This window comes from Pectinophora gossypiella, chromosome 4 (assembly GCF_024362695.1).
Source record: "Pectinophora gossypiella chromosome 4, ilPecGoss1.1, whole genome shotgun sequence".
Taxonomy (NCBI): Eukaryota; Metazoa; Arthropoda; class Insecta; order Lepidoptera; family Gelechiidae; genus Pectinophora; species Pectinophora gossypiella.
This window is the reverse complement of record NC_065407.1, coordinates 10,437,227-10,448,926: the sequence shown is the minus strand read 5'-3', so window position 1 is coordinate 10,448,926 and position 11,700 is coordinate 10,437,227. Positions and strand designations below refer to the sequence as shown.

The following is an 11,700-nucleotide window of genomic DNA, read 5'->3' as shown; positions in this document are numbered from 1 at the left end:
ATCATTCATTATTCATCTGTAGCGCATAGCATAGACTGCAAAAATTACAATAAAGCGTTCCAAGTTTTAGTGGGATTTTCGTACAGTGCTGTGCCCGGTGCTGCTGGCTGTTAAGTTTTTTGTGGTAGATTTTTAACCGGGTGAGAGCCTTCAGCGCTCCCCATTTGTCCGGCCAAGTAGTTAATGCCATCTGCGGCAAATCTACAATAAGTCACGTCATAAAAAAGGGAGATGTTTAAATCGGTGTTCTTAATTATAACTTCTTGGAAGACATCGGTTGTCGTCGGGCAGGTTTTGTCTTGGACTTGCGATCTACATACATGCACGTCAGATTTTTACCCGTGAGTATAGTTTAACGCCTTTCATATTGAGAAAATAAAGCGTAATCTGAACCGCACCGGCGCTTTCTCTTACCAACAATCTAATTTATAGGCCCCCACACTATATATGCAGAACGTAACACCCCGTTACAGTACTAAATAACTGATACTAGACCAGAGCAGCCTTAAAGCCATATCACACCCCTAAGCCTTAGGCTAAGCTTCACAAGAGGTGTCAAACGGCTTCGCCCCGTCTGGCACGCTTCGGCCAAAACACGGAATAGGCTCAACCAAACACACCGGAATTGTTTGTTTAAATATTTAGAAGAAAAATTGAATTTTCGCCTCCAAAATATTAAAACGACGTCGTACGAATTTCATGTGTTACAACACGGACGCAACGCGCACAATTGAAATCGCAAATCAACCAACAATACTGTTGAATTTTGGATGTATCTCGCAAATGAGTTTTTCGGGAGCCCTATCGACTTCGGCCTGCCCACGCAATGAATTGGCTTCGTGCAAAATAAAAATAAACTCCGCAAGCTTGAAACCCTTTAACCGAAAAACAATTTCCAGTACTAAATGATTAACATAAATAGAAAATATAATCTTTTAAGTCACGTGAAGTACTAATTTGTCAAGCGGTAATACAAACGAATGAGATTGGATAGTTTTAATTCGAAATTTATAAAGATTGGGCTGTTTGTACCCATCATATTTTTATTAGTGTTTCGCAGCAACAAAAAATCAGATCAGGGGCTGTATTTGTCCCTGGGGCGCTGTGCCGAGTTGTAATGGTTAGCTGTAGCGAAATACTGGACATCGGATACATATAGACCGATAGGTAGGCTATAGCCTACCTAGATAATATAAAAAGAAAGAGATAGGTATGCCTCGAAGGTTGTAGTACCAGTCACGACACAGTCGGTGATTTATTAATATTAAGGCGATAAAAGCGCCGCAAGCCGTTTCGAGTTGCATTAAACTATAAAAAGTTCTTTTAAGAATGCGCATTAATCATCATCAGTCGTAGTACCGCTACTTATTTTCCTTTGTTTGCTCTTATAATAATTTGAAAATCCCGCGGAGGCCATTACGTCGGTCTGTGTACTTTAAGAGGCATATTGATATAATCTCCCTATTGTCAACACAATAGGAGAAAATTAATCTTTTTAATTAACTGGTTAATTTGAGCGCTTTGTTAAAAAGACGCGACTGTTTGTTATTTCGGAAATAATCGCCCGCCTGTGGTACCTACCCTGTCAGTGTCATTTATAAGCCGAGGAATAATGTTGATAAAAAATAATTCCTTCTCATATAATTTCTCAAGCAAATTGCGTCGGATTTCCTAAATCTGGCTCACTGAGTCGATATAATAATATTCATAACGTGCTACTTCCAATTAAGTTAATACTCCCGCGATAAGCTGTTCTTTACAAAAAAAAATAATCAAAATATGAAAGACGCCCAAAAGGCAAAGAAGTTATAATTAATTTCTACCTTGCAACCGCCGTTAAAACTTATTAGGAAATAATAAACAAAATTACCAAAAAATGTACACGGTACACAAGGCTATGGATCGAGCGAAATAAATAATTTATTAAGGACAAGTTAACAAGGGTCTCATAAAGAAGGCAAAAGGTCGGCTATTTGTTTTCAGCGAGGATGGTTCGCCCCACTTTGTTATTTAGAGTTTGAGAGAGTAGCAAGGGCGATGCCGCCGCCGCGCCCGCGCCTACCCGCAAACAACCCAAATACTATTTATGTTCTAAACTAAAAAGAGTTCATGTATGGTCTGCTAAACAACCACTCACTTAATTGTGTTCAAAAAGTTCGTTCTTCTAATCCTATGTAAAAGTATGTATGTATAGAACAGGTTGAGGTTTATTATTATTAAAACATAGGTACGTAGATAAACTCAAAACTTACGTGTTTAAAAAATAAAGAATGAATAACGCGGATAAATTTAAGGCCCCAATTTCTGAACGCAATCTTCAAGAAAGTGTGTTGCAGGCGAATTTTGCAGAGTTAGGTGAAATCCTCGAGTCTGCTTTAAAAACCGGCGGATTTGGAAAATATTTCCGAAGTTGGAAAGTTTCGGCTGCGCGGATAAGCAATATTCGTGTGGAACACAAACACAAGCAGATAGTGTTGGGAAAGAGGTGTGCGAGCGTCATTGTCGCCGGCTCGGCTGAATTATGGCGGAAACACAGCCACTTCCGCCCGTAGCCCGATACCGTCGAAACCGCACAGCCCGCTTTACAAAATTCATTTTACTTTAACCAAGAAGCCAACACTTTATAAACGCTACCTGCCTACTTCAAATATCTATATCGGACGCTTGGTGATCGTGAAAGCCTTTAATATCCGTATTTTGATGAAGCCGCCTCGTTTAGTCTTTTACACCGGTTCTCTACACACAAAAGACTCCGATATAGATATTTGTAATCTATCACTTATGAGCATGCTATTAGAAAATCTTTAAAGGAAGATCGGATTTTACCTTATCCATTTTATTTTTATTTGTAAATAAGTTAAAGTAATTACGAAGATATTGAGGTAAACCATGACATGTACCCGCAGGCGCCATCATTTCATTAAGTATAGCTAATAGCAAAGCAACCCTCGTTACAAATTATTAGACTGATATTTGAAAATTACGCAGCTACCCGTTAAATTGCGTACTGCTGCCTCCCGATTAATTAGGACAAATGCTCGGATGCAAAATACCGAAATTGCCATCACAAAATAATCTCAATTAAGCGTTTAGCTTACGTACACCGATTGTATGTTATGTAACGTGGTAAATAAAAATGTCATATTATTATTCATTTATTGCATGTCACAAACATAAATTAAGATTTAACATAGTAAGAAGATACACGTGACGCCCTGCAAGAGCACGGCAATATAAAAGAGGCGACACGAGGTGCCTTATTATAATAATATTATAAGATATTATCTAAATATCATAAAATTAAGTTATTAGGTACAAAATTATATAACACAACTGTTATACTACACGTGTAAAATATTATAACAAAATTTATACACGTACAGTTTAACTTATTTACGTATATCTAAATTATACTGTACTTTTGAATTTGTGGTTCTACTCAACTAAAAATAGCTGTTACCTGCCTCAAAGAAATTGCTGCTTAAGCAGTAAGGCCACCAGGGGGGCTACCGGCTAAGACGAAGCCGATTCAGATTGGAGCAAATCGAACATCGATTTGATTCTGTCGTACCGCGTAAGCAGCCAAGATGGCGATCCCCGATTCATGACGTCACATGAAGTTCGGCAAGCCGATTGAACGAATGATTTCAGTACTTTTGACACTAAATCGCTACCGCGTAAAAAATCGAAGTTCGGCGCCTGAAGCCGATTCCCATTGGAAGTGTCAGTTGAAGCCGGGCACTTTTCAGTAACCGTGATCAATTTTAATTTCTTATTTTCACTGTTTTTCAACAATATTAGGAGCTATTTACGGTGGGCGACAAATTTTAGGAACATCTTAATCAATATAAAATTGATATCGGCGTGGATTTTCGTGTTTAAATACCTAAATACAGTGTCATGGAGATAGTCGTTTTATGGGCTGCTGCGGAAGAAAATGTCTTCAGAATCTTGAGCAAATCGATTGCAGGATACTTCGAGAGAAAAGCCAGTATTACTTCTCACAGGTACATCTATTTATAACATTATTTCTAACAAGTGGCTCAATGTTTACAGAGGAAAAGTTGCTGAACTTACTAGAAGCGATTTTTGATCATTTCATACTTATCTATTTTGTTTTGTTTCAGAGAGTAGCTACATTAATAATTTTAGATTATCAAAAGATGCATTTCGGACTTTGTATCATGACTTAGGACCATATCTGGAGGTCCAATGCTCTACAACTTTGCAATCGACTTTAAGGTAGGTGGTTACTATATTATGTTATATTTTACCTTATATTTTGATAATTAAAGTTATACTACAACATTACATGAATCCAATATAATATCTGTATGTTATATATTACAGTGACAAATGGGCTATTATTTTATTCTGGGTGCCATGGTTAACTTATTCGCCAAAAAAATTTTTTTTTATTTATGCTATTGTTTGTTAATATTTCTTACTATTATAAGAATAATAATATTTAAATTACATTTTACAGGAATTTGCAGCGATGTTTACCAATTATTTTTCACTTATTTTTATATTTATTCTAGGGAGGTTGCAGAAAAACAACAACTGTGTTACTTTGTTACATTATGTAGTTTTATTATTGAGAACGTTCACATTAAATTCAAACCTTTTTTTTTTAAATTAAGATAAAAGATTTTTGAACTTATATTATTAAATCACGAAACTTTTCAGTCTAATACATCTTTTTATGGTTAAGTTTACCACTTCGTTACCTAATTTTGATTTTATGAGATAAACTTTTTTAATAAAATAGAAAACAATAGCAGTTCAAGCATTTTATTTATGGAGGTCATTTATATATTAAAAATAATCAATAAAAGTCAAAAATTTTAAAATATACTTAGGTAGTTTTAGTTCTAAGTCTGAAAATATCTCCATAAAAATGGGGGACAAAAAAGTAACGCAGTAGTTTAGTAAGTAACATAATGGTAAACTTTCCGCATCTATGGTGTTTAACTTACTGAAAACAATTAAAAACATAATACAATTAAATTGAAACCATAACAAATTAAACAAAACTCTCTTAGAATAAAATAAAATCAAAACTTCTCAAAAAAACAATATTAAACATACATTAGTTTCTGTCTGAGTCAAATATATTTAATGGGACATCAAATTCATTCAATTCGTTTTCAGCAAATGGAATTCTATAGTCTCTGCTTACCCCGGTGGGAAATAGGCATGAGTTTATGTATGTATGTCATCATCGTCATCAGCCTTACGACGCCCACTGCTGGGTATAGCCTCCCCCAAGGATCTCCACGACGATCGGTCCTGCGCTGCCCGCATCCAGCGGCTTTCCGCGACCTTCACCAGATCGTCGGTCCACTTTGTAGCGGGCCTATACTGAGCGTCGTCCGACACGTGGTCGCCATTCTAGAACCTTTCCGCCCCAGCGGCCATCGGTTCCCCTCGCTATGTGTCCTGCCCACTGCCACTTCAGCTTTGCAATTCGCCGAGCTATGTCGGTGACTTTAGTTCTCCTGCGGATCTCCTCATTTCTGATTTGATCGAGCAGGGAAATACCGAGCATAGCTCTCTCCATTGCCCGCTGAGCGACACCGAGCCTCCTCACGAGACCCATAGTAAGCGGCCACGTCTCACTGCCGTAGATCATCACTGGCAACACGCACTGGTCAAAGACTTTCCTCTTGAGACACTGAGGTATTTTGGACGAGAAGATATTCCGCAGCTTCCCGAACGCTGCCCATCCGAGTTGGATCCGACGAGAGATCTCTTTCTCGAAGTTGGACTTACCTAACTGGATTATTTGTCCTAGGTATATGTACTGGTCTACAACTTCGAGTGTAACGTTCCCAATCTGAACTGGAGTGGGTGCGATATGGTCATTGGACATAATTTTTGTCTTTGCCATGTTCGTGCTAAGACCCACTCATTGGGATGCATTACTGAGATGCTCGAGCATGGTGTTCAGGTCTTCCAGGGTCTCAGCCATTAGGACTATATCATCGGCAAATCGAAGGTGCGTCAGGTACTCGCCGTTGATCTTGATGCCAAATCCTTTCCAGTCCAGAAGCTTAAAAATATCCTCCAATGCAGCAGTGAACAGTTTCGGAGAGATGCCATCTCCCTGTCTCACTCCTCGCTGCAGTTGGATCGGATTAGAGCTCTGGTTCTGTTCTCGAACTGACATAGTGTCATTTTGGTAGAGGTCCCTTAGCACTTCGATCTACCTATGGTCCACTTGACACCTCTGAGGAGACTGCAACACCGCCCAGGTCTCGATCGAATCAAAGGCTTTCTCATAGTCCACAAACGCCAAGCAAAGTGGCAGATTATACTCTTCGGTCTTCTGTATAACCTGCCGCATCGTATGGGTGTGGTCTATGGTGCTAAAGCCTTTTCGGAAACCCGTTCGTTCGCTTTCCGTCTTAACGGCATTGATCACAGAGACATCATTGAATATGTGCTTTTTCGTCGACATGATAAAATCGATCTCGTTTTTATAATTTCCACTGGGACTTATTCAGGTCCATTTGCGGGTGCGGGCTTTCTGAAGAAGGAGTTCATCATATAGAGGTTCTTCTTCTCCATAAAGTCCGCCAGCATCCGGCCTCTGGTGTTCCGAACCCCAAATCCAAATTGCCCTACTCTCAGCTCGTTACCGCACCGCTTCCCCAACTGTGCATTAAAGTTCCCCATCACAATCGTGTAGTGGCTTTTATGGCTATGCATGGCTTTAGAAATCTCCTCATACATAGTTTCCACTTCGTCATCGTGGTGTCCTGAGGTCGGAGCGTATACCTGGATGACAGTCAGCGAATATCGAGATGATATTCTGAGTATCAGGCACGCTACCCTGCTCAAAACACTACCGATGGTCAACACGTTGTTAACTAGGGACTTGTGGACGATAAACTCGACACTCTGTAACGAAATAATTATAAATTAAATTATTAAACTATTATTTAACTATTAAATTTGTAAATATTGAGCAAAATCTTTGAGTATTTCCACTGCGTTACGATGGCTACAACTGCGTTACATTTCGCAGTAACGCAGTGCATCGGTAACTCAGTTGTAGAAACCACGTGTATTCTAAAATAACACTCATATGGTAATTCATTTTATAAAACAGATCGTGTACAATAAATATTTGCTCCTTTTTTTAAAGATATAACGTAAAAGATTATTCAATATTCAAAAAACTCACCTATCACAGCGGTCACTCAGCGGTCTCCCAATTAATACACGCACCTATCCTGCCGGCGTCCTCGCGACTGACTCGGCGAATTTCAAAGCCACGCACTCCCCCCGCGCCCCAATAATATTTGATTATATATTATACGACTTTTGGCGCAAATGCATACAAAATTCTAATTTTAAGACTCAGTTTCATATGGTAACATAGTGTTCGTAATTTTTCGGTTTGCCGCGGGGACACAATAAATATTTTGGAATAATTAAAAACTGATAAAGGAAAATAATATTTATTATTGTTAAAGTAAAGATTAAATTACGTGTTATTACCGCAAATATTACATTTTAATAGCGTCTTGAAGAGTTTTTAAGTAATGTGTGTTTATATGGAGTAAATATATGAGAGGGACAGTGGAATTTAGTAGGAAAACAACTGCGTTACTCAAAAGTACAACTTAGTTACCGTGTTTTTGGTTAAATTCAAATAATTTTGATAAAAACGTGTAATATAAAAGCACGAGTATAACATCAGTAATGTACCAATAGTGTAATTATTTAAAAAATAATTGTTTGCTTTATAAAAATCGTGTTTGAACGTGAGAGACAGGTTATGGGACCCAAAATAAAATAATAGCCCAAATGCCCTCAATCAGCCTGCAATCGTGAGATAATATATCAAGTTTCCTCGGACAAAAACTGAGCATGTAGAAGTCTCCAGAGGTTTTAATGACAAATTTGGATTTCTTGGAGTACTTGGATGCATCCACGGCACACACATTGCCATTATCCAACCTCACAAGTGGGAAGAGGCCTTCTTCAATAGCAAGTATTACCATTCATTGCATGTTATGTTGGTAAGAATCATGCCTTTAACTAGCTACATTTGTTTTGATTCTTATGATTGAGTCGCTAAAAATATTTTAATTTTCAGGTTTGTGATGGAGATATGTGCATTACATTTGTGATGCATCCAATGGGAGTGTTAGTGCTAGACTGCTAGCCAAGATAACCATATTTGGAACAACAGCACTTTGAGAAGGGAAAAGGAACATCTCCTTAATTTAAATATGTTTAAGTTCATTAAGTGGACTTGTGTGGTCCTTGAAATGTAAATTACAAAGTCAGTGTGGTGTAATCAAAAGTGGCAGATTTGTTATTCAATAATACAACATCTAAACAAACCTTTCTTTATTGACATCAAATAAACTATTTTCATTACGCAGATTTATTTATTTTGTGTTATTACATAATTTGTTTCATTGCACCCCTCTCATTAACCAACCTATCTCTCAAGTAGATACATTTTTCTAATCTTGTGTCCATTGTGCTTAATAAAGTAGTTTATCCATCTATCTTTAACTTGTAATAAATAAATCCATTTATTTTGTATAAATACAAGCTTGCGGGGCCTTATGGGGACTAGACTATTTGTAATGTGTAATAGTATAATCAAAAAAGCCCTGTGGGTGGATCAAAGAAATGTAATCAATTAGAACATACTACAAATATAATATTGTTCCCAATTCTTACTATAATATGGAAATATAAGTTAATTGCATCCAACATCTTCATCAATACACCTATACAAATCTTTTTATTAGATAGTAGTTGGCAAGGAGTGGGTGTATAAATATACTATACACCTCTGCCTACCCCTTCGGGAATAGAAGCGTGATGCTACGTATATTATTTTTGTTTCAAAATAGTTCTTGGTAAAATGATATCTAGTTGCTTTGTCTTTAATGTTACCCCTAGACAAACTCACTTAAATAACATGACCAAACTTAAGTATTTAAATTAAATATAGGAGTGGGTGTATACATATACTATACACCTCTGCCTACCCCTTCGGGAATAGAAGCGTGATGCTATATTATTTTTGTTTCAAAATAGTTCTTGGAAAAATGATATCTAGTTGCTTTGTCTTTAATGTACTTTAATGTTACCCCTAGACAAACTCACTTAAATAACATGACCAAACTTAAGTATTTTAATTAAATACAAGTTTATTGAATACATATGTTTTTACTTAAGTATTTTAACTTAGTTTCTCTAGTGTCTTCGTTCTTGAGAATTGTCATGCTGCTATTCTTTAACCTGTAATAAATAAATCCATTAATTCATATAAAATACATGCGAAATATAAACCGTCACAATATGACAAAGTTTTTATGATGTCTATCGTGTACATTAGTAATAGTCTTTATAGACTAGTTATAATCCTTTAGTTATTACTTTATTTATTTGGGTGATCCCGGCAAGGCAGAAATTTTGTAAAGTGGTCCTTCATGAATTAAAAGTTTAGGAACACTAGCCGACTCTAATGGAATGAAATACAATGTAAAGAAAATATTTTGGAATGTAATAAAGTAGCACATACAAAGGTATAAGGATATTTATTTTTGGCCTTTATTCTTGCTATAGTATGGAGTAAAATATGCTGATCAAGGAGGTAAATTTGGGTATATAACATACATACAATCTTACGCTACATCCCTGGCGGGGTAGGCAGTTAGGACAGACCACCAAGTGTCGTGATCCTTATAAACTTCTCCTACTTGCTCCAATTCCATACAATTTTTAATAAGTTTGAGTAAATTACCTTATTGGTCTTCACCTAACTTCCTCCAGCAGCAGCCGAAGCAACTCTGTTTGCATATCCGCAGCCTTGCTATTAGCTTCAGCAGCTGTAGCCAGCCAGCTTGTCGACTGCTGAAATAAGTCGCTCCTCCATGTCTAGCCTCCGACTCTCTAGATCTAGTAGGTAGTAAATCGGTGATCTAGAAAAACAAAAAGATACATTTACAAGTTTCCAACAAACTATTTAAGTTGTTGAACAATGAATAGGTTCATTATGTGACTATTCTTTCTTGACTTGTTTCTTACTACTACTAGATTAATAATTTACTTACATTTCTTTCGTTATTGTTGTTATTGTATAAATTCTGAGAAGATAAAACTGTTGCATTCGGCGCGAATTCAAGTATGTCAGCTGATATAACATAACGTCATTTTTCTTTTTTTTTTTTTGCGTTTCATTACTTCAGTTGCAAAAGAAAAATCCGTCGTTGCATTTTCCTTTTGTTTTAAACATTTGTAAGACTTTACAAAGTGATTAACTAAAAATATTATCAATTAATAAAAATAACATACAAAATTAGTCTGTATTTTTTAATTTCATAATGATATAAAATATTAAATGTTTACCAAATGTCTCAACGAAACGCAAGACCAAAAGTCATTCGTTCAATCATGCACCCCTCTAATATGTCTATTATTATCTATGGATTGATTTTCATCCAGATTGCAATGAACATCGGAAATTACCCGGTACCAAACGCCGAACTTCGATTTATCTGAATCGTTTTCAAGTCGCCGAAGTTCGGCGAATTAGCCGGTAGGCCCCCAGTTGTCTTGTTTCCTTTGTGCTCATAAAGTACCTAATATAGAAAAGAAAGAAAGAAACATGTATTATTTAATATCTTATCTTATAGATAAAGGACGTGAACCATTGCGGCCGCATCAAATACTTACATAAACATGAATGTAAGTGGGTATATGTAAATTAAAACCATTCCTCAAAAAGTTTCTAGTTTTGAACCGTAATATTCAAGAGCGGATAGTCAAACCCTTAAGCTTTGAATACGTTTTACTTACAAATGTCTGGAAGGCGGTATGTTTTCGCATCTCATTATATTCGAGACGAGCTCGAGCTCCAAATTCTTGAGCTCTCGTTTGCTTAATGCCACGGTTGTAACTGCACACCTTTGCAGATAAAAGTCCAGGCTACATCGTAACCTTTTCGCGGTCTGTTGAGCATTGTGGAGGAAATTAAAGTTTTCCAATGAACTCAACACACCGGTAATAGTATGAGAGCATAATAGCCGCATTACCTACACGTACCACCACTTCGAAGAAAAGCCGTACGCTGTTTTTTCAGAATCAGCTGTAGACGGGTCACACAGTTATAATAGCCTTTTATACCACATGAGTAAAGCATCGATGTCGATGCAAGTGAAAAAACGTATTTGATCCACAGCTCTAAAAATAATAAAAGTGACAGCCTAGTCAAATGAGATACTTTTTACGAAACGTCAAAACGTAAGTTTTCTTTGGAGTTTGTATGGAAATACTGTCCTGTGACGTCATCAATAAAAGCGGTCAAGCGTTGTACTCATTTCTCAGTTACTTAATTTATTAATAAAATTCAAAAATAAGTCGAAGGGAAAAGTAAGATGAGATTCATTTTTGATCATCTTATACTGGTTTCTATTTTTAAGTTAGCATTTTATAATTAATCTTTGACCCAGTCAAATACCCTATTGTTTGATTTTCAGATAATCATGATAGCACTTGTTTTTGAACTACCAAATTAAACCAAAATGGAGTTTCGTCCGTTAGAATCTACGTCATAGTTTTATTATGTCGAAATGCTGAATTTAATAATAGAAAGTAAAACATACAAAGGCGTTTCCTCACTCGACAAAGTGATGGTAACCAGATGGTTACAACGCAGATGCG

General features: G+C 36.6%; 1 long non-coding RNA gene across 1 annotated transcript; it reads right to left on the bottom strand.

Annotated features, from left to right (window-relative positions):
- Window positions 1–8,627: 8,627 nt before the first annotated feature.
- Window positions 8,628–10,583, bottom strand: LOC126366105 (uncharacterized). Its single transcript, XR_007566307.1, has 3 exons — window positions 10,092–10,583; window positions 9,782–9,959; window positions 8,628–9,276 (listed from the first exon to the last, which is right to left on the bottom strand). It is a non-coding gene; the product is annotated as an uncharacterized LOC126366105 (long non-coding RNA).
- Window positions 10,584–11,700: the final 1,117 nt, after the last annotated feature.